Genomic DNA, 24569 nt, shown 5'->3' with positions numbered 1-24569 from the left:
CAAAAATATAATTCAGATCCAGTCGTCATGACTCCACTCCGGAGGGATTCTCCGATCATTTCTTACAGTTTCTCATCAAGGGGGGGGGGGTCTCCTGTCCCCGGTACAAACACACTGCCTGAGGAAGGCTGTGTATTTTTTTTGTCATTAACCTTTTTCGGACCACTTATTTATTTATTCTGGTGACGATCCGATCTCCATGCTGCTACTCAGGTTCAAACTGCATCCACCAAACAATATGATTTATCTCGACCTCCCCAAAATAACCAAAATCTGACATGATGTGAGATGTTTTTTTTTTTAGCTGTTCTGTCGTCATTTCCTGCGATCTTCTCCATGCAGTCAGTCTGAATGAATGAAAGGGTGTTTCTTTGACTATTTATAGGCAAATATGCTGCACCGCATTTCGAGTCGGTTGTGATTTATAAAGGGAAACCGGCGTAGGAAGTGCCGTGCGCACTTTCCTCGCCGGTACGCAATGTTTGGTGAATCGGAAAGTGGCGGAAAATGTATGGACCTATTTTTCGGATTTCTACTACGTAAGCAACCTTCCCACGACAATCCTATGCACGGCGTTATACATGAGGCCCCTGGGCTTAACAGGTTAAGACTGGTTTTGTCAATGTTTAGGACTTGGACTTGACTTGAACTTGCCCATCCTGACTTGAGACTTGACTTGGACTTGAGCGCAAAGACTTGAGACTTGACTTGGACTTGAGCTCAAAGACTTGAGACTTGACTCGGACTTGAGCGCAAAGACTTGAGACTTGACTCGGACTTGCAAAATAATGACTTGGTCCCACCTCTGCAAATGACCCTTCTATTGTTATGTTAACGGAACCTATAGAAAGTACAAGCCACATTGGATAATATTCAGCTGCATCTCTTCTTTTTTTGTATATCCCAGCCGTCCAACACTCAGACAGAGCATCGGTGTGAACACAAGGAAATACATGTTCTGTATATTTGCTTCTCCATCCCATAGGGAGGCCTTTCAAATAGTTCCCATTGTTCTTAGTGCAACTTTTCACTTTTATCAGGTTTATTCAAATAAGTATTTTTCATTTAACAGGCTTGTCACACTGCTTTACATTCTCACAATGACACTTATCCACCAAGGCATTTAGCAGTTTAATTAGTGTAATCACCTTAATTAATCAAAAAAAGACTTTTATAAAAATGAGCAATGACAAAAATACATGCAGACTAGACAGTGGAAAATTAATGTTTTCTAGATTTTTACAGTCAACAAACAAATTAATGTTTTCTTATGCCCTTGCCACACAAGGACGAAAAGGATAACGGACCGCAATCGTTATCAAAAAAGTCTTCCGTCCACACGCAACAGGCACCAGAAACGTGTCCGTTCACACGAGACCGCTCGAAAGCGCTGGAGACGCTGTAGTACATATGCCAGGCCTGTAAGTGGCACTGTAGTCCTGCCACAAAAGCAGCGAAGAAGACTTCCCGCGCATGGTTGCCATGGTTGCCCTTCTGTTTATTCTCCGCTGTGGACGCTCTGGCTCTTTTTCTCCCTCCCCGAGGCAAGCGTTTGCTCCTACTCTCCGTTAGTCCACCAGCAGATGACAAAAACACCCATCTCTCCGCCTCTTCCAAGGGACGAGGGAACCGTTCAGCAGAGTTTCGGTTCGATTTTTTTCCGTCGCTCAACACGTTAAAGTTTCAATATTTCAGACACAATTAAAAAAGTGCCGGTCAGATGTCTTCTTTGTTATTTATTGAGCTTTAAAACAAATGAATAACGACTCTATATAATAATATAAGAATAAAAAACGGAGCCTCTCTTTTCCTCCCCCTCTTCTGAGAGCCCAGCAGCTGATCTTTCAGCAGGAGAGGTGGGGAGAGGCGGGGCTATTGCGTCATCGTTATCAGGACATGATCGTATAGACGTAAACACGGAGCCGTTTGCCCCCCCAGAGCATTTCGTTTACAGATCTACACACCGTTATCGTTATCATTTTCTGCGTTTCCGTGTCGGCCTCGTGTGGCCGAACCGTCTATCTGATAGAGAACTGTAGCAGATACGACCGTTATCGTCCTCGTGTGGCTGCAGCCTTATACACAGACAGTCAGTTGAGAATCACAGCTGATGGCTGATAGCTGATGTTGCACGATTGACAATTCTGTAGTGGGTTTGTTGGAATCAAAATTAGAGCTAAAACAACCCAATAATTAAATCGATCCAAGGGCAGATAATGAATCTGCAACAATTTTGATAAGCAATGTATCATGTTATTTATAAAGAGGAGTAGAAATCTGAATGTGCCTTTTTTTCTTAGTCTTGTATGTTATTAAATGCAATATATTTTAGGGGAAAAACTTATAAAATATTATTTATTTGGCTTTGTGGTTGAACCATGGTTGGCTGCAGCCCTCAGCAGACTCAACCTAGCATGCTAAACTAACATACTAGAAACACAGAAGAGTATGAGCCACACTCTGGGTCTTTGTGCTCTCGTAGAGAACCCTTGTGTGGACAGTGATTTGGGCCTCTGATGTGCATCAGCCACTTTCCTCTGGTCTCTCTTTCTGTCTGTCCGTCCCTTTCTCTCCCCTCTCCTTCCATCTCCATTTCTCCTTTGTGGAGAGGAATTCCAGGCTGTTGGCCCGCACAATTGCCCATCTATTAGCATATGAAAGAAGCCGAGGGGCAGCGAGTGAGGAGGGAAAAGGGCGGGGTCATAAAACTTCCAAATCAGTCCCAAGCAGACAACTTTTAATCAGCCTCATGGCAGCACATGTGCCTATGTGGCAGAAATGTCCCTTAGGGAAGTGCTTTTCACTAAAAGGCAAAAAGACCACGATGAGCTGTATTTCTTTCAAGCTTGTGGTTCTATTCATAGAAATTAAAGTAAAAAGACTGCTTTGTGTTGATCTGTTCTGTCTGACGGTTGCAGCATGTCTATGATACTGACAGCTTATCTTCTCAAACTCTGGCAAAGACACTTCCCTTCCGCCTAAGATGTGATATAGCCTCCACCTTATACACTTATCTCAGGCTTTAAATCAATCAATCTAAAAGGATTTGCTGCACTCCCTTCACGTCTTAATGTGGTTCAGAATGAGGCCACATATCTGAGTTGAATAGGTCTGACGCTGCTGTGTATTTTTTTTAAATGACTTGTCTATAGTGTTCTCCTTGGTCCTCTTAGGTATATTGCCTTCTTCATGTGATTATTTAGTAGGATAAGTAGAACTGAACTGGTTATTTTGCTGATTCCAAACCTCTGCTGTGTCCTCTTTTTCTGCATAGTCAGTGTTGTATTTCATTGTGGCAGAGCATGCCATTTAGGAGTACTTATTCTGATGGGTTTAGGGTTAGGGTTTAGGGTTAGGGTTTTTGATAGTAATACAATAGTGAATTAATCTGCTTTTAAAACACACATACATTTAAATGTCAACACAGGAAGTAGTTTAGGAGGATTTAAAGACCTGTTAACAGTTCTGCACCTTATCATGGAAATGCAAACATATTTTTGTTATGGAGAAGCTTTGTTTTGCACTATTCACACTGCAGAGGTTTTTCAGATCTATTAATTGTGGATAGCACACTATTTAAATAATTGTTTTTAAGTGTGGAGGCTCTCTTTAGAGATAAAGATAAATGTCTCCATTCATTCAGCTGACTGGCATGTGTTATGTCAGAGAGTTAGTATTTACTGAGGCATCAAACTATGAAGTAATACCCCCCACTGAGGCAGGTTAATGTTTACACACAAAGTGGAGTTTTAAGATCCGCAACAGATACCTGAACCTCTCACTTGCATTTCTAAGCAGCAATGAGCTGTTTTATTGGAGGCATACCGTTTGGTAAAGTTAATTTGTAATTTAGAAGGATTTCATGTTAAGAAGATGAAGGTATACTTAATCACGCCCGCAAGGGAAATTACAATTTAGATTTTGTACATGTTGTCATAAGCCCTCTTGATGTTAATCCATAAGAAAACTAAATTAAAGTTTACTTTTAACTTATTTTTGAACTAAGAAAAACAACAAAAGAGTCACAAAAAAGGAATCAAATGATCAGAACAATAAAGATTGTGCTGAATTCATTGTTATGAATCAGCTTAGTGGCTTAGTAGTTTTCCCTTAGCTTCATAAATAGGTCAAATGTGATACTCCAGCATCAGGATATATAAGATGTGTGGCTACTATTGCTGTGTCATGGTGCCGCCATGCAGCTGCATACTATGGGGTTGTCTTTTTTGGGGCATGTCTGGCCTTGCTCGTACATTTGAGCTATACTGTACTCCTCAGCAGAGTGTGTAGTGAACAGAATGCTGATTCACCTCAAACTGCCACAGTAACCCCTCAGCCCCCCCCCTCCCGGGACATAATCCCCACGACATACAGTGTGCGCAGCGCTGCAGTAAACACACATGGATGCCATTTGTCTGTGTGAGGCAGAATTACAACAAAACACGCTGAAAAGAGAGTCTCTGGGGGCTTGGCTCAGCAAAACGAAGAAAGTGTAACCTTGGTAACACAGTAAAAGGGTGACACACAAAGACGCCATTCTTCTGTAATATTTCAAGTATTCTTCACTGCCACAAGGAAAAAAGGGAGTGTAAAAACACAGCAGAGGATGTGAATAAGAAGTAGCTGGATGCTGCCGAGTCTCTTTGGCCCGGATGATGAAAAAGTGCCTTGGAAAAGATGCAGCTCTCTTTGGTGCAATGCAGACAGGGCGGGGAGGAGCCTCTGCGAGGGGTGGAGCTGTGTGTGCATGTATGTGTGTGTGCAAGAGAGCGTGTGAATGTTTTTTAAGAAGGTGTTGTTTTGTTTTCATCCATAAGTGATTACACATTTGCCCCCCTCTGGCGCTCCTGAAGTGAGCTTGTAAATAGCACGCTGGAAGAGAAGATGGATTTTTCTTTTACACGTGTGTGCCTGAACTGCGGCTGTGGTGCAAGGTATATCTAAACTCGATCTGCCTTCTAAGAGCAGTTACGTCATGCAAGACATTCAGAGGGGTGGAGCAGGGGGAATGAATAATCCCTCTGCAGCGCCCTGACAGAGAATCCATAGATCTCTGGTGTCAGTCACTCTCTTTGCTCATGCTATCAGAGGAAAGCAATTCATTTAGCTGCCATGGAGGAATCAATAACAGTTAGCTTGCAGTACAATTTGATATCTGTACTCTACAAAAAGTCCATCATGTCCTTCTCCCATGCTTGTAGCTCTTAGGGCTGTCCCGAATACCATTTTTCGGGCTCCGGATATTCGGTAGTAATCAGCAGCGAATATTCGATGCGGAGAGATTTGTATTTATTTTTTTATTAAATTCTTTTAAAAAAAAAAAAAGATTTCCCCAAAGATTTTTGCAAAGTTTTTTTTTTTTCAAAAAGGTTTCATAACACGCTCCGAATCCGAGACACCTGACAACACGATGTTTAGCAGAAGCGCAGAAAGAGCATATTATTACGATTTATATTTATTTATTGTCTCAGTACTCGCAAACATTAAAACTATGTGTCCTCTGTAGGGTAACTGTAGGTTCTGCTGTATTGTTGAGGATGTTGATGGCTGGGATGCGTGGATGCACCTATGCACACAAGTTATTATTAGGCTGAGCTACTCAACTTTATGCCAATAATTGCCTTAGCCCCAGATGTTCCCACATTACTCCTATTATTTTCACTATTCGGATAAAATTAAAAAGCTAATATAAAAAAACAATTCCAAGCAAAGTAAGTGCACGTTTTTATCATGTGTAACGTTACTGTTTAAACGGCGGATAAAGCAGCTTCATCATGGCAACTTGACAACAGCTAAGCTAAGCTAGGCTACTACTTACAGCATCCAGGTGACTTTTCAGAGTTGTTGTGCCACCGTGGTAGGCCAGTTTCTTATCGCATATTTGGCACATATTCTTCTTACCGTCGTCCAATTTAAAATGGTCCCACACAGCTGAAGTCTTCGGAATTTTGTGGGTGAACCGAGGTGAAGCGAGGTGAAGCGTGCCGTTTGCGTTCGTGACTGAGTGAACGCGATGTCAGGAGGAGCACAGGCTGAGATTGTATATATTTCCGCATTTTAACAGTGCAATTCAAAAGTATAAATATAGTATAAGAATATGGCAATTCGCCTTTATTAATAGCATACATTTAGAAGAAAAAAAAAAAAAAAGAAGAATATCCGAATAATGAAATTGAAACCCGAATAGTTGGCCAACGAACGAATATTCGAATAGTCGAATATTCGGGTACAGCCCAGCTCTTCCATAAAATGCTGTGCATATGTTCCTCACACAGCCCTGAGGCATCCCAGTAAAAGAGGCGTTAATTGGCCACCTGCTCAGTGCCAGAGCACGCGATTGGCCAGGCAGTAGAGGCTTCAACAGAGATCCAGACGGTGATAATGATGCCCTCCGTCCCATGTCAGTCAGTGTGCACACGCTGCTTTGTTCTGATGTTGCGGAGACACCCCCTGCATTAGCATTCAGAGCACCTCCACACCTATGTTCCTGAGACAGAGACAGGCTGAGCCCTGATTTAATCATCAACAATGATGAATTGCCAGCAAACCAATCTGACATTGTCACAGGAGAAGGTCCCCAAAGGAGGAAAGGTGCCAAATTAGCTATGTTTGCAAAAGTGAAAAACCGCTCTCGGAAAGCTATTCCATCGCCATTGTCTGTCCTTAAAACACAAATGACATCCATCTGTTCCTCCCTCGTTGTTTTCCTTTGGCTTTTTATATTTTAAAGGGGCCTATGCGTGCATGCCAGAGAGAATGGCTCACTCAGTTGACAGAGTGTTTACTGTGGTGACGGAGAATGCAGTGGACACTCCCTCTCCTCTATGGGATGATTAGAAAACAGTATGATGAAGGCAGACAAAGGGAATAGGGGTGCCAAGGAGAAAGGCAGAAAGGGAAGGAGTCACCTGATTGAAATGCTCAAGTTGAGGGGTTACACTGCTGTGAAGTGCAGTGAGAAGGGGCAACAATAAAGGACAGGAGATGGAGGGAAAGAGGACGAGATGAGGCTGTTATTGTTTCCAGCTGGGGCTGGGTGTGGTCATTATGGCCTGGAGACCTGCTGTGTTCACTTCTGCTCCTTCGGTCTCCGACCCATCTGCCAAATGACTTCTCTGTGTGTTGATTTGTGTGGTGCATATGGAACTGCACGGGTTTGACTTCATGGTGATCTATTTGTGGTGTTGTGTGATAATATTATTCCTTGTTGAAATATCAACAATTTAGGGATTTCTGTGCAAATTGGAGCAGGTTGAGGCATTTTTTTTACGCTGCAGGATACATCCGCTGCTGCAGAAATCATGATCTGTTGAACTAGTAGGAAACCCAGCAAGGGGAATATGTGTCTCCAGGCTATAAATCTAATTCAATGGCTACTCATATTTTCTGCAGTTTGCTGTGACTACCATCAGGTTTTGACATGTTTTATTGTCCGTTGAGGGTCAGCCGAGGTAGTGACAGTGGTGTAGCTTAGTCAGCGCTTCCTTTCCAGGCTGGCATATATCCAATCATCAACAGTGTCTCCCTATTATATGGCTGGAAGACAAACTGCTAATACACTTTGCCACTTTAACAGAGTAAGATTTTTCTGTTAAGGTTTCACAAAATGTGCCAAACACCTGGTAAGTGCTGTAAAGCTAATTTGCAAGAAAACATTCCCTGTTGTTGTGTTGCGCCACAGTTTGAATTGTATTCAACACAGTGTACAAATAGGATGGAAAAAAGCAACAAATACGTCCAAAAAATACAAACAGTTACGGGAAGAAAACTGCCTGCCAGATGGACTTTTAAAAAAGGCTCCATTAGTGAAAACGCCAGTTAACAAGGTTTGCATTTGCTTGTATTAGCCAAACTAAATTATGAAGCATGGATTTAATTACATAGCAGGATGCTACACTTAAAAACTGTCACTTACGTGCTCACAGTGATGGATAGATTGTGACAAAGGGAGGTGGGGTGGTCAGTTTTCTTTACAAGAATGAGATAATATAAGTGTTACTGACAGACATGTTGCCACGGTGCCTATAAAAAGGCCCGCTTTAAAACCAAAGTATTCGCTCTTCACCGCAGAGTCCTCCTCTGGCAGCCTTTTGGTGCAGTCCTCCACCGTGTGGTTTTTCCTCTCCCCTCATCGCTTCATTATTCAATTAAGCAGTAAAACACATGTTAAGCTTAACATTAACCGCACGGAGGATCCCCTATTGAGAGGAGAGCAGTTAAGATGGACCCGGGTCTCTCGTGTCATGCTCCATCTGCAGTGATGAGACTCAGCCTGGTTTTCATTTGGATAAAGGTGATGCTGCTCGACGGGTGCACCCTGTAAAAAAAAAACCTTCTGGTTTGGAGGGTGCGACTGCAGAGAGCTAGGTTGCCAGATCTGGGTTTGGATGAGCTGAGAGTAGAAGAGCCAGGAAGATACTTTTAAGCTTAAGTGGAGGTTAAGTTTTGCTTGTCTTAAACAGTATATCTGTTTTGGCTATTGTGTGTGTGCCTGGCCTACTGTTTATAGACCTCATTAACCTTCAGACCCTACTGAGGAGGGCATAGAGCTCTGATTCGTGTGCACAGGTGCTCCCATACAGCCATCCCATCAGTCCCTACGGGGACATCTATCATACAAGCTGCAGGGCTTTTTCTTCTCTGATTTGATTGATTGCTAATGGATGGCACTGATGGACATGTGGCTGCATAAACCACTGTGATGCAATACAAACACATGGGTCGATGCACACATCAGCATGCAGAGTATCTACAGGCACGCTGTAGAAATTCACACTCTTAGACACACTTATTCCGGGCCTTTCCACAGTCTCCACATTCCACTGGCCGTATCTCACCGAAGGCCCCAACTGCTTTTAATCAGCTGGGTCACGAGGCGCTCCAGATGGGCCTCAGCATTGGGTGGGACTGCTGCGGACGTTTTGGAGGAGGAGGAGGAAGGGGGGCTGGAGCTCGTAATAGTCAACATATTTGTGCCCCCTCTCCTCAATCCTCAACATCCCCTCCCGTCCTGTATTGCGTCACCCTCCGCAGAGACCCGTGCTGGACAGCATGAGCTACACTGCCGTATTCATCGCATGCATTTCTAATGCTCTCACTTTTCCAGCGTTTTTTACTAGCTAACATTTTCCATCATCAGACTGCATGCTCCGAGTGTTTTGAAAAGGGCACTGTGTGCTTTCGTGAAAGCGCCGTTGCAGGATATGCTTTTACAGTGTGAGGAAAGATGTAAGGTGTACATTGCAATTTAGTACTTTTTATTCACTCAGACGTCTGTAACGTTGAGTTCATCGAGTACAAAGTGTCTCCATCTCGGACATACAGTATGAGGCAGAATATGTGCAGAATGCTACACGCAGTTTTTATCAGCTTATCAGGGTAGAAATAAGTCAGTGGTCAGCATCCCACAACATCTATCCAGTGAAAGTTTAGAAAGTTGAGGACATTGAGGGAGAAGGAGATATTGTTTATTTGTCTGGAATGTGATCAACCAGGGAAAAAAGATCAGCAAGTGCAACGATTATTGTCTTTTGGCAGGTGTAGTATTGACTTTCTTTCTTGCATAGTATTCAAAGCAACACACAGCATGCACATAAACAAGCAGAGTAATTCCATCTCTTCAGTTGTTTAACTGCCACAATAGCTGCTCTTTGTCAAGCTGTTATTATAGAGTCTTGTGCTTTGATTCTCCCCATGTTCAGTCTTGCTTTGACAGTGTTTATGACTGTTACCTGGATACCGTAGTACTAATCTCCCCTTTCCTCACTCCCCTCGTCACCTCTCCCACTCTCCGATGAGGTCTCACGTTACAGGGGCTGACGTCGCCCCGTTCTCAGCTCAGGCCTATTGGGTTTTAACTCACGGGGCACACACCCCGGGTGAAGGTCACAACACATCCGCGCTACAGGAAACGTCTGGGATGGTCTCACATATTTCAAGCGGAATATGATCTGATAGTATTGAGTTATTCCTGAAAGTTCATCCCCAGCAGAGCTGTTCCTGTCCACATACTGAGAATGGTTTAGTGCCAAAATGTGACACAACCAACTGCCCCATGATGCTCGATCGGCAGGCAGAGATGGACGAGAGAATGGAGAGGACACAATAACAAGGGAAGTTGTTGAATGTGCAGCAAGCAAACTTCAGTCAAATCTCAGGTCCTTGTGAGTACTCTTCTTGGAAAATATCCTTCCAAATAAGTGGAGCACATGCCATACTGTATCTTTGTTGTCATACCCAATCTCTTTCTTTCCCTGACATATTTGCACAGTCATGTCAAATAAATGCAGAAATGCAAATGTCTAAAGCAGAAAATGCTTCTCCCGGTTTTATTTATCTAAATGGACTTGTTGTCTTATATCCGTTTGCTTGTAAAACCTATCAATGTATTTAGGTTCTGCAGCCAGTTCACGGCAGGGACCGCCTCATGCAGCAGAGCAGATAGAGTGACATCTGCCAATATCCCTGTCACACTGTGGTGGAACATACTTGTCAATGGGATTGATTGAGTAAGGTTTGCTCAGTTGAGCAGCTGATCCCGGCTCTCCTAAGAGATTAGGAGTGGGTGCACCTATAGTGTAGCCGGGGCATCCCTTTGATGGTTTCTACTGTAGCTTAAATTCCTCTGTGACTGCCAAACTGTCCTGCACTCTCATCCACATCATCGATTTGTCCTTGCCAATTTAGGCTGGCAAGGCTGTAAGCTAAAGAGCTCTGGATTTAGCTAACCCCCTGCTGCTATTTCTCTGTGTCTCCGTCCACTTTCTCTTTGCTAGCCATTGAATCATGACTGGTTGCTATGTAAACAATCCCCAGTCCTCTTAAGACGTTGATGGCCACTTTAGAGACAATCCCTGTGTCACTCATAGGATATGAACAACTTATTTGATTGCTTCAGATACTTTTCTCCACTTATATGATTGCCCGTAATTTGGCATTGGAATCAAATAGGTTAAATGCAGGAAGATCTTTACTGTCATGTAACACTACCTATTAGGGATGTAACGATATCAAAAACTCACGGTACGATAATATCGCGATAAAAAGTCCACGGTACGATATTTATGGCGATATTGAAAAATAAAGAAAAAAATGTAATTACATTTTTTTTTTTTTTTAAATCGTGGTAGATTTTGTCAGTCTCACGACGGTATTGAGACCTTTATTTATCGCGATATTCGATATATCGTTACATCCCTACTACCTATTATAGAAGGATAGCTTCAGAGCCATCAGAAAATGCCTTGTCTTTTGTATTCAACATATACCTGATGAATCTTGAAAGAAATAATAATATAGACAACGCTATTGGGCCCTTTAACAAATTTAGGTTGGGTTTTTGCCCTTTTAGTATCAGAAATACTTACTTAGGTTACGGCTCGCAGCCACCTGCTGCGAGTCAGCCATTGGCCCTTTATGTGAGTAAAAGGGGTTTCATATGGTCAGGTTCTCCATTAAGGCCACATGTCTTGTCTGGTCTTGCTCATACGTAACCCTTCACCTTAAACCTTGAAACCTAATTCCATTTAACCCACCAGTTAAAGCTCAGTCAGTTTGCCCACATCAGAGATTTCCTCAACTGTTAAGCATTAATATGTAATCCCAGTAGAAACAGATTCAAAGCAATGACAAATATTTAAAAGACAACCATTTATTTATCTTCCTATAATATACAGTATATGGTCATGCAGTTTCAAGTCACTGACAATCCAGAACTGGCAGAAAGACCAGGGATGTGCCTGATAATTTAGTTTTCTGCGGAAGCCATCTGGCCCCCAATCTGGGCTTGTTGTACCACCAGCAGACCTTTTCTGTTTGCCACTTACAGTAACACATACGCTCACACTCGTGTCACAACCCGCAGCTGAGTCACAATGTGACCATTCTCCTTATTGTTATAAAGTTTATTTTATATTTGTGTTCAAAGTATTTTTAAGTTGGGCTTCGTAGCTTTATAGCAAGGGTCTACACAGTATGTGAATCCACCTATTTCGTTGCCGTGTCATTTTTGATGTTGGACGCATACCTGATGTAATTGCTCCCAGCTGCCTAACGGTCTGGGCTGATGACTGAGAAAACAACATGTTTTGACTTTTAACTAACTGTACAACTGCACATACTGTGCCTTTTTATAAAGAGCACAATGTTTAGCACATGCACTGGTGTTGAGCTGCAGGATGCCTCTGGGGCAAGTATTTTACAGTAACACTCTTTTTATTCAGCTGTTTAGTTCATCCAAATTACTGATTAGTAAGTCAAAGTAAAGGAGACATTACAATTAATTGACGTACGTAACTTGAGTTGTGAATTCCTTAGAGTTTGTTGTGCACTTGTATCATATTAAAACTGATGTTTAAGATACAAACACATTGCCCTTTCTCCCCTATAATGACAAGCAAGTCAAAATGTCCTCTTGATGGAAAAACAATGTTTATTTGACTCTGTGTTTGACGGGTAAAAATGAATCAGTGAGGAATATGTATTATGAAGTGTTTCCTATAAAGCGTTACTCATCAGTTAAAATGTTTACCCTCGAATAGGAAAAGACAGACTGACAGGCAGACAAACACACACTCACACAGATTAGTGATTCGTCAGCGCTGTGGCTTCGGGGTATCGGTCCCCCTGGACAAACATGGGAGGAAAACATTCCAGTGAATAATGGCCGAGCTGCTCCACATTGCAGAGAGAGAGGTGGAGAGCTAAAAAGTCTTTATCTTCAGCTCATCTGGGCAAGGTCCTCATTACACAACTGCGTTTCATTGGACAGACAAATGTAGAGCAGGGTCAAGAAAAGCAGGGACTGTAAAGAGACTCTGATGTCAGCAGCACTGAAAGAAGACTTTGTTGCAATTTGGTGTTTTGAATGAAACTAGACTGTGAGATATGTGTCAATACATCACATGTGTCTGGCTGCTTGCTAACAGGCAGACACACATCAAACCAGCAGACGTCCCATTAACTATTCTCACCGAGTGACGTTAGCTCTCGGCTGAAAGACAACATTCTTCTCTCCTCAGCTAAAACAGGACATTACTGTTCGTTCGGTCACACCTGCCCCACCCTGTATAAACCCCATGTCTGAATGTCTGCAGCAGGTCACATGAACTCTCTTGAACCACGCTGAACGGCAGTCTCCGCTGACGTTAGCAACAGCTACGCAACGTCCAAATCATTTATCAACCCAGTCCACTCTCCTGGTAGCTCTCAGGTCATCTATAACCCCTTTTTTCACTGAATCCTTCACTTTATCTCAATCTTTAATCCTAGCGCACCTCTCCTACTGAGGACACTGACCCTTAGCTTCTAATTGCGGCTCCATTCCTGTTGTAATTCCCAGCTTCTTGCGTTAAGTTCTCATCCCCATCTGTAAGTCTAGCCCTACAGCCCCAGGCTCCAGCCGCTGACCCTGCATTGACTTTGCTGAGGAGTACCAGCTGACATTAGACAGCAGCTCAGACAAGAAAAGTCAGATTTTAAAAAGTGGTGCTGATCCACTGAATTCATTTGGCCATACATCAGACCTGCTTCCTCTGAAATGCTGCCATATGAACTCAGAAGATAGGCCTTTCCCTGCAGCAACACAAAAGCAGCTGACTGACATTAACATTTTAATAATGCTAAACTGTGTGATCCTATCCCAGGCTTCTTGTTGAGGCAACGATTCCCCCCCCTACTACATCACAACTAGAGCTACACCTATTGATTATTTTAATTGTTGATATCTCCAAATATCTATTTCGTCTTTGAATTTCATAAAGTGGTAAAAAGTATGCACATCCTAGTTTCTGCAGGTCAAAGTTCATGTCTTGTACAGCCCAAATTACGATCAATTTAGTTTGCTATTTAAAAAATAAATATATGCCTCAAATCTCCTCAAATTAGAAAAGCTACAAACTGATTATCGTTAAATTGACCGTTAGCTTTAATGTTAATTATTTTGTTCAGCAACAGTTCAGCTAATCTGCTGTTCTGGATCTTAACCATACAAAGACTGTGGGTTTGCTTTACACTCAAACAGCATCATGGTCCACTTGATTCGATGCAGCATGATGTCACTAAGTGCATTTATGGGCGGGCACGCCAACGTCTTAATTAATGAATTTGCTGCGGCTAAACTCTGAGGTATGATGTAGAGCAAAGGGTGACTGCAGAAGGGGGGGTAGTTCAGAAGACACACCCATGGGCAGTAAAAGTGAAAGATTGAAGGAGGGGGTAAAGGAAGAGGGGGAGAGCAGATCTTAAGTACTGCATGTGCTCAGAATCAGATGTGCACATAGGAAAGCTCATGGTGCTTTCTGAGGACAGTCGTTCCTCTCTTTTAGACACTTGGAGCCTCCACAGTGACTTCCTCTCACTTTTCTGTCTGTTTCTCTATACTTTCTCTCATATTTCTCCCTCACAGTCCTCTGCTCGCGTGGATCATAATTGTGGTGTAATTTACAGCTCTTGGTCAGTCCGGGGCTGTGTGTGCGTGCGTGTGTGTGTGTGTGTTGTTTAAAGGGCGTGTCCCCCAGACCTCATCAGTGTTGGCTCCAGTGCAGAGCGCCTCTCTTTATAACCAATACCAGATCTGTCTCATACCAATTTTTTTTACAGTCCAGTGAATGCCTTTACAAAGACGCAATGTCTTCAGTATTGTTGATAAAAATGTATTTTGTTTAATTGTTAAAATGTTTAACTATTTCAGTGGATGGGGTCCAGCATGTGAATATCTTGAGCACCAAAACCCTGTAGTGTGGTGTAATGCAGAAGACAATATAATGACATAAAAACGTACCATTTCACCAAAAATAATGCTTTAAAAAAGGTTCCAGCGCAGATGTTTACCACAAATTGCACGGCAGTCAAAAGGCAAAGGAAGCGGAGAAAACGGCACACGCTAGATGTATTGCACTGGCCAGACAGTTCTTACCTACGTCGGTGTAATGGCACACCTAATGTATAACAAATGTTCTGCACTCCTTTGTCTTAGATTTGATGTTAACAGAGAAAAGGCATTTTGCCCATCTTGCTTCTTTTCAAGTTTCTTGAACTTGCACAGGATTCGGGGATAGCGGACAAAGTCACCCCTGATTGAACAGATACTCCTCCCATTGTAATAGTGGCACCAAGATTACTACAGGCATTACTTTAACATACATTATAGAGAGGAATCGCACCGGCTTTCCGTGACAGGTGTCGGAACATTGCCGGACTTCTAGCCAATGTCTCCAAAATGATGATAAAGTAAAAAGAATCCTCTGATTTCTTCTACCAATTAGTCACTTATGTCTTTATAAAAACACCACACGTGTATTTGTTTTATCTCCTGCCAAATACAGTATTTTAGCCTTGTGATTAATCATGATGATTAATGTGATAAATAGTTCTTATTTGATAAAGACCACTTGATATAACTCATATAAAAATGCAGCACATCAGGAACTTTAAAAGCCAATACCAGAAAACATCGTATTTTTGCGTGATGATTTGCTTAACATTAAATATCAAGAGGTTTTGATATTTTGCTTTACTCACTACTCATCGTATGAGCACTAAGAAACAACATGAGAGGGTCACATTAAAGAGCAAACAGCCTTACAAGTGTTGAGAGGATCTTGCATGCAGAGCCATATTTCCTCTGCTGAGTTCTGTTCCAACCCCCCATCAGGTGGGAAGAGTTTCTACAGTAATAATTATAATCGGGAGAATAGCAGCTGCTGTTTTGGCGGCAGCATTAAGCAGCATACTGTAGCAGGAACACATGTTAGAGATGCTGCACGTGAGGGAAGTAACCACGAGGTTTCCAGACATGACAAAATACTTCATATTAAGATGAATGTTTCATACTCCATCACGTTGTAGGGAGTATTTTTAGACTTTGGGAGCATCTCTCCAGTTGCTTATGAATTTTAAATGGCAGCCGTGAATATTTCAGAAGTGGACCGGGAGAGCCAGGCTGAAGGGTTTTATAACAATCACTGTGGATATGTGTGTTTCTGTAGGCCTGAGGAGGATTAGGATTTTATCATTGATTATTCTGTCGATTTTCTTTCCATTAAATGGAAACCTTTTTACTGTATAATATAATTATACAGCTTCTTTCACAAGCTTCCAGAGGAAAGTTGATATCTTTCAAAATGTATTTTTTAAGAATAGAATGCTTATAATCAAAGCATTGGTGGCTTCATAGTGTTTGGTTAAGGAAATGGGTTGTGTGATTGCAGCCTCTAAGTTTGATTTTTAGCTAAGGGCCTTGTTATGTCATACATAGTCATGTGTTACCTCTCTGTATACTTTCATTATACCAAAAATACATATAAGTCTGTTTCATGCGATTCAAAAGGAAGAAAACCGGCTTAAAATTGGCAAATATATGACATTTTTGTTTGATTATTCACTTAAACAATTAATCATTTACCATTATTGGTGTGAATGTAGTGGCTGCCATCCATCTTCTTTATTTATACATTAATCATTTTATCCCTACCTGTATGTTTACTAAATGTAATATTACTCTCTAGGGGCATTTCAAAAAAGAAGATAACTTATAGATTGTATGTTGTTTATGTAATATTTTGTTGATGGAACAAAAAGATGGCACTCAACTGTTAACTACACTTTATTTTTACAATTGTATATGGTGGCAGTGGACTCTAGCTTGTTTCCAAATGTGAAAAAGAAAATCGGGTTTGAATCAAGAAATTGATTCTGAATCAAATTCTGACATCTAAAAAACGGATCTTATCTAAAAGTGAGATTCCCAAAGATGTCTTCCGTATAAGTTAACTTTAAGTAACATTGTATTTGTACATGTACCTTAGTTCCTTAATCTTTTAGATTCCATTACACAGGTGAAAAAGTCCTACAATAACACTCAGCCACTCAGTAAATGCACTTAAACAACAGACAACCTGGATTATTATTATCCATTTGAATGCATCACACCTTAATGGATGAGTTTGTATTATGACGAGTGTGTTTTCCTTCCATATGGTTGTCACCTTTAGCTGTACAGGTAAAAGGCATGTGTCTGTAATGAGTGGACCCTCCACCCTCTGAACCTACAGCAGCCCAACCTCAAACCTCAGCCAAGGGAATTCCAAGATCGGCTTACACCGCTGCTATATGGGCTCTTTATGGAGCACACGCTGGCTAACGGCAGTGTCACAGTTTTCTTAAAGGAGCCCTTTCAGTCGTGAGTGGCTTGGTTTACATTCAGGGCGGACAGGTTAGTGTATACGTCCTATTCTCACATTAGTAGCCTGGCGTTTTGAATCAGGTGTTTGTCTGCCAGTTTCAGTGTCAGATGGATGATGTCTCTATGTGGAGTTTCCAGACGTGGGCGGTTAATGGTGTTGGGTGGGTTCTGCATGGAATACTAGTGTCTTATGTGGGGGTGAATCCTGCTTTCCTTTAGGGCGTTTCTGACGTGTTAAAGCTGACCCACTGATAGAGACCGCTCTTACAGGTTAATCCCGGTCACACAGGCAACCCTGCTGCTGCTACAGATTTGTCAACATAAGTTTATTAAAAGTGGTTGCTGTAGCGCTGACACTGGAAATAGCACAGGTGACTGTTTGGATGAAATGGAAGTTATATAATTAGGTTATTCAAGCTTTTAATAAAAGAATAATACAACATCCTACAGCCAGATTGAAAATGACTGTTGTTGATAGTCAGTGGTGTCTCTAATGTAAAATCTTAGCTATTCATTCTGCAAAGTAGCATATCACATGACTAATGTAACCTATTCCATCTGTAGTGTGGCAGTCATTTTCTCAGTACTGGACCGTAGGCTATACTTTTGAACATGTTCTAAAGATCTCTGTAGAGACCTCCATGTTCGATAAGTGGGACAAAGTTGACTTAAAATAACTACTTTATTCCTTATATTTCATATGTGAAAACAGATACACACTTGCGTTGTTGTGAAATAAAAAAATGTGGAGGTGCATAGAGCAGACAACGACAACTGCCATTTGCAACAACATTTCTACATAGCAGCCTGCGATTTAAGACGATATCAAAACATTAACAGCAGGAAACAAAAACGATTTTTATTGCTATTTGTCACAATAAAACTGATGCTACAGGGGACACACCTTGCAGACACAGTCATGCTTGCTATGCTCTGGTGTCAAATAAGGTCACATAATGCATGTCCACCCTCTGATGTTGACACAAACAAAGGCTTATCTTACATCACTGGGTCTGACAGGAGTGTAACTGTGTCTTCATTAGCGCTTTGTGTTGATCTCAGGCACTTTCTCCGCTCACTTCCCTCTAACCATGTGGCGCCTCCCTTAGGGGGACCTTGCTGAGCAATGAGGGGGCTTCTTTATTCAGGAGGTGTTTCTGATGGGGTGGGGTACTGCTGTCATCACAAACATATTTGCCCCTTTTTTTTGCAGTCTGTGCGCAGCTGCTGAGGAGTGAATGAGCGAGCTACTGAATGCCTGATTGGCAGAAGCATTTGTGTGGAAGTGTCGAGGGACCTCGGAGACAATTGTCCAGATCAAGCAGGGCTCCATCACTTGGGAGCCTGCTAATACAGCCCCCCCCCCTCTCAGCTCTGTGCTTTTGTCTTCCCTGTCTTCACCCACTGCCTCTCCTTTCTGCGGACACAGCTCTGTTTGGAAGGAAATCCCCTGGATTTTTTTTCCCTGGACATTTTGCGATGATGTGTGTTTCTTTTCTGCTGCACACAGATGGCCTCTATAGCAAACTGTGCATTTTGATTCTAGTTGTTTTTGCCAGTGGAAGAAAAGAGATGCAATAGCTGACTCATGCATTCGTTGAGGGTAAACTCCCAGGGAGTTAAACTGGTAGCTTTTGGAGTTGTTGCGCCATGACTTGTGTTGGAGTCGGATACTTAAAATTAAAGGCAAGCTGGTGCCAACTTCCTCCTCACAACAAAAGCATGCCTGAGAAAAAGGCAGTCATTGTGTTGCTAGTGGATTTTATAATGACTTCTAATGGTAACTTTGACATTTGTTGTACATAATGTATTTGTAACCTTTCTTCCTTGACATTGAAACTTCAATATGTTTCTAGTCAAAGCAATCCTAGATTTTTCATTTGACAAACTAATACGTCTGCAACAATATATTTTCTGTGATAGTAATGCATGTTAAAGTAATTCCATGTGGCTTCCTCAATGCACCCAAGTGGCAAGCTAATATACTCATTACACACCACTATCTACATGAGATACAACTGGAGCTGCAACAAAGGATAATCAAATAATATAAAGCCTACTTTATTGTCCCTAAGGGGACATTTTGTACGGTCAATCCATTAATCAGCCCATTATATTCTTGATTAATCATTTACTATACAACATGTCAGAAGAAGGTAATTATACGTTTCTAAAAAATAATTAAAATATGTTTATTTTTCAGTATTAAACAATAGGCCCATTGATGTTCTGTCCAACAACTCATTAATAATCGACTTATTGTTCCATCACTTTCCAATACATAATGCTTGTCACACATTATCAGCAGGTTTTTGTGTTGCTTCTACATTTGTATCCTTAAACCACCAAAAAGACAATATTGTCAGATTGTATATTTATTTGAATTGCTTGAAGCAGATTGTTATTATAACATTTCCACTTCCACTCACTTTCTTTGTCCTTATTAGCTGTCTCAGGTTCTTCCCTTCTCTCCTGGAAAAGTAGTCTGTCTTTGTGTGTGTCAAAACACAAAGACAAAAACGAGTACTATTATATGATAGGCCCTCATATATGCAGTATTGCTTCCTACCTCCAGTATCTGCCTGATCAGCACTGTGCAGCAGTCCCATGGGTACTGGATGGTGGGGTTGGTGCCCCTCTGTACCCCCTCAGGGCCGTATGAAGCAGGGCATTGTGGGTGTGCAGTGGTGTGGGGGCATAGAGGAAGCAGTCTGTTCCCCGGCCCTCATTAGCTAGTCCTTTGTTACAGTAAGCCATACCTCGCGGAGCCCAGATGCAGCATGTCCAGATTAGATCTCACACCCGCCAGGAGTCCTGAAAAGCCACCGCGAATCGAGCCTAATCCTCCTGCAAGACTTTCTCTTTTCTTCTTGCTCTCTGTACCACACACAGACACACACACAAAAAGTTGGTTACACACGAGCTCCGATTGGAGACTTCAAAATTACTTATTGTAGTTGTTAGAGCCCTGTCGGTGCCTTGTGTCTTTAATCCCGGTCCAGAGATCCTGTCAGCTGCTTTAAGACCACAGGCTTTTTTTTCCTCCTCCTTTGTTACACAAATCAGAGCTGCAGATAATCATCTAATAAATCCTAGACTCCAAGATTTGAGTGGATTAAAATGAATCGGCATCTTGAAACAACCTGGTTTTCATTATGTTGTTTTCTCCACAAATGTAAACATCTGAAATGGGTTTCACATCACGGGGAACACAACTTTGAAATTTGGATTTGAAAGATTTTCTGCGGGGAGTTTTCCATCTTAAAAACTCATGAGTGGTCTTAGCAACTCCGCAGCAGTTTTTAAAAAGCTTGTCGATTTCTCCATCCTTGTCTTTATTTCACCACAGCTGCAGTCGGGATGTCAAAATATGTCCCCCTGCTGATAATTTGCAGAATTATCAGCAGGGGGACTACAAGACCAAATTGCACTGGGTCCAGCAGCCTCGAGTGGTTGCGCTGCAAAGAGAGCGACTGAGACCTTTAAATGTTACAAAAAATACATAAGCAAACCTTCCGTCTCTTGGTCTGTTATTCATGGCACCGCCCTCATCACCCACTCGGAGAATTTCACAAGCGCCTGAGGCCACGCTGATCTTATCAACTGTCCAACACTGGTACTGTTTGTTATTTTGAGCTTTTATAGGATGGACAACGTTGTTCCAATTTTCACCTTTGTGTTATGTCCTACAGTTCTTCAAAGCACTTTTCTAGCTGATGTTAGAGAGCTGTGGCCATTTTATTGTGTGTTTGAACATGTCATGGCCGTCAACCCATAAACTTCACTGCTTTTCTCTGTTTCATATCAAAGGGAACTAGTGCATTGTTTAAAGAAAGCCAGAACATGATTTTTCTAGGATGATATGTATAAAATTGCGTTGCTATATTACAAGGGAAGACCATGGATTTATCATGACAACTGGTGGATATTTCCACAGTTCCCTTACTGACATAGATACATAAAGTAAAAAGATACATGTGTGTCACATTAGAGATGGATGCATTCACACCTCTTCAACATCTGGCATACTTTTTATTTCAATCCCTCTAGAATGCTTCTTGGATGCACTTGGATGCCATGACCTTCTCACAATGTATAGGATGACTAGGCTGTAGTTATTAGCTCCACAGTTCTACAAGACAATATAAAATTATCAGGGTGCGCAATCTTTTTGGAACATTTTGAACATTCTTGTTTCTCTTTTTGTGTTCAGCTAGGCCTCCAATTGAATATTGCCATGACATGTCTCTGTAAACAAAGCCCTTTGATTGTTTACAGTAATTCCTTAATATGCCAGAACATGACTCTTCTGCTTACTTTACTTTGCAACCACAATCCAGGAGTTGAGCAGAATTATACTTTAAGCTGTGTCAGTCTGATCCTTACTCATGAATAAGACCAAGAGGGCACAGTTGAATCCAGTACACATACACATGAATCCATCTTTTTACTTTTGCACATCAAGCCCATCAACAAGAGTTGTTTTCAACGTCACTCAAATCACCTCCACACTATTTACTGTCTTTCATGACGCCCTTAGGCACAATGATCCATACACAAACACAGACACAGAAAAACCAAGAAATCCCATGAGCGCCCACTGAGAACACCCCAGTCCAGTGGCCAACATTGTTGTGGTGTAGTTCATTGCCATGACAACGACACAATATTTCTGGGCGGCATGTCTAGTTTTTGTGTCTGCATGGCACCAAATCCACTTCCTAGCAAACAGGAATTCCATACAGGGAACTTTCTTTTCTTTTGTCATGTGTTTTAGATCCACAGAAAGACATGTAGAGACATATATGGCTTGAAACCCTATGGTCCGAAAGGTATAAGTGGAGGTAAAAAGTACTGTACTGTGAAGTTGTACCTCTAGTGGTGATGTGGGCTTGTAATGCTTATATACAAAATTGCTTTTTCAGAAATGAACTTTCATATATGCAGATAACTATCCACTTCTACCATTCTTATGAGACTTAATCCTTGTTTTGGCTTGCTTAAGTCAACTGTCTCAACCGACTGTTTGGTGACTTCTATTTCTGCTGCCTTTTCCATACAGAATGCCACATGCTATATTGAGCCAAGCGAATGTGGTAACAAGATGCTCATAACAAATCGCTGAGAGGGAACATTCCACCACTGGGTTCCTGATGTTGTTTTCATGGTCGTCGCCGTCTCGGATGGCAAATATTCCTCCCAATCAAAATAAACTGATATTTACGTTTCGGCCATTCAGCAAACAATCTTATTCAAAGCGACCATAAAAACCATGCTCACTGTTGACAGACTCTTTATTATATATTTTTGAAAGTGAACTGGTAAACCTATAATTTTAAGACAATCTGAACAATAAACCCTGGAGACATTGTGGGGGAATTCAAAAAGAAGGACCCAATGTCCTCATGCAATGTTATGAAGACTTATTCAACATTTAGTAACAGGCCATATCACATCACAGCAATCTGATGTTTCTGTTGGAGCAGCACACAAGCTCCAGAGAGCCATAAGATGAACGTGTGATTACATATTAAGTTGATGTTTTGGCCCCACATTCTACCAGAGAGACTTACTAAAAGGTATCAGGGCTAAGTCTATCCTGCATCCAAAAGTCTCCCTGCTCCTGACATAAAGGCAGTTGCCAAGCCTCTGTGGAGTTTGTTTACCTTGAAGGATTGAGAAGATATAGCATCCATCATCTTGCCTAATTCTTACATGATAAGTGTGAAGTGAGAATTGGCTGTAGTGAGTGGTTGAGCTAAGATGAGGCTGTAACTCAGAGCAGATTGTTTTCGGTGAGAATGTCGGGTTCACTCACAGTCAAGATAATTTTAGCCAATTTTGGACAGTTTTACCATTTCAATTTTAGGATTTGGGACAGGTGTCTAGATTTGTCCCAGTCAGCATTTCACTCAAGTAATATAGATTTGAGAGCTTGTTTATAACAGAACTTTGGTTAAAATAACTTGTCGGTGAAGCTAGATAATTGTTGGTGACAAATAAAACAATATAAAACTAAATGCTTTAATTTGGTCAAAACGTGTCGTGACTTGACCTCAGAAGTAAGTTTAAAGTTGAATGGAGCTATGCTGTGAAATAAGGGATCAATCAAACTCTATGAACTTATAACAAATGATAAGGGTTCAATTGTCCCGCCCTAAATAGTAAGGGCGCTGTCAGTGTCAATCCAGATAATCTTGGGAAAAAGCTCTTATCAGGCAACATATGTGGAAACATCTAGGTCAGGGGTCACTAACTAAATTTGTCCAAGGGCCAAAATTAATGCAAGAGACACTTTCAGGGGCCAGAGATTTTTATATATATATATAATTGATTAATATGTTCACTTTATTGAAAAAATAAAAATAAAATTATAAGCCTGTATCCGGGGTAATATAACTGAAAGCAGTCCTGATTGGCAGGGAAAGGAATCAACTTTGTTTATTAATACTGTGTCCTGATTGGTGGGAAACGGTTGCAGGATATAAGAAAATTGTTTGCCAGGCACGCAAAAATGTCACTGTCAAAGCGTAAAGTTGACGTGGAAAACCGCAGTTTTAATGAGGAATGGACGGATAAATACGCATTCATCATGCCATCGTTCAATAAGGCTACACCTGTTTGCCTTATCTGCAATGAAATGGTCTCTGTTGCAAAAGAGTACAATCTCAGGCGTCATAATTATTTCTTCTTTTTTTTTTTTTACGCCACAGTCACCCCCGCCCAGGGCCGGCCCTTGGCATAGGCAGTATAGGCGAATGCTAAGGGCGCATCAATCAATGGGGGGCGCCGAACATTTAAAAAAAAAAAAGTTAGATTTTTTTTATTATTATTTCATAACAACACAATTTCCCGATTTTGGATCAACAAAGCACATCTTATTATGTTATACTAACAGAACTACACCTATATTGCGTACAGCGCCCATAAACTATGGCGCANGGGGGGGGGGGCTCTGAACCTCAGCTCAGTGAGGTAAAGGCACACCTTTATATGATCATTATAGTTATAAAAAAATAAGAGAATAGATTTTCATCTATTCTCTTATAGTATAAAATACTATATGACAGTAAAAAAAGTTGTTATTAATAAACAAGAATGCAGTTTGAAAGGGGAGTGATTTGTAAAATATCCATAAATAAAAAGAAAATCTGCTTACAGTTCTGTTTCATCTGGGTATTGAAAGATGTATCCATTGATCTCTTCATGTTGCTCTCAACGTGCACCAGATTGATGCTTTTAACTTCAATATTAAAAAAAATCTTCCCGGGGGAGCATGCCCCCGGACCCCCCAAGAGGAGGTTAGGTCCACCCCCAACTTCAATCATGTTCAGCAAATTGGTCAGGGCCGGCCCTGCACTCGCCGTGCGGGCCGGATGAGAATGTC

The 24569-nt window shown here is 41.5% G+C and overlaps 1 protein-coding gene across 2 annotated transcripts in view; it reads left to right on the top strand.

Moving 5' to 3' along the window:
* arhgap21a (Rho GTPase activating protein 21a) overlaps positions 1-24569 on the top strand; it is an 87535-nt gene that overhangs the window by 14022 nt on the left and 48944 nt on the right. The gene's annotated exons all lie outside the window — the stretch shown is intronic.

The sequence above is a fragment of the Notothenia coriiceps genome, unplaced genomic scaffold (assembly GCF_000735185.1).
Source record: "Notothenia coriiceps isolate Sejong01 unplaced genomic scaffold, NC01 NC01_scaffold00033415, whole genome shotgun sequence".
Lineage (NCBI taxonomy): Eukaryota > Metazoa > Chordata > Actinopteri > Perciformes > Nototheniidae > Notothenia > Notothenia coriiceps.
This window is presented reverse-complemented; position numbering and strand designations above follow the sequence as displayed.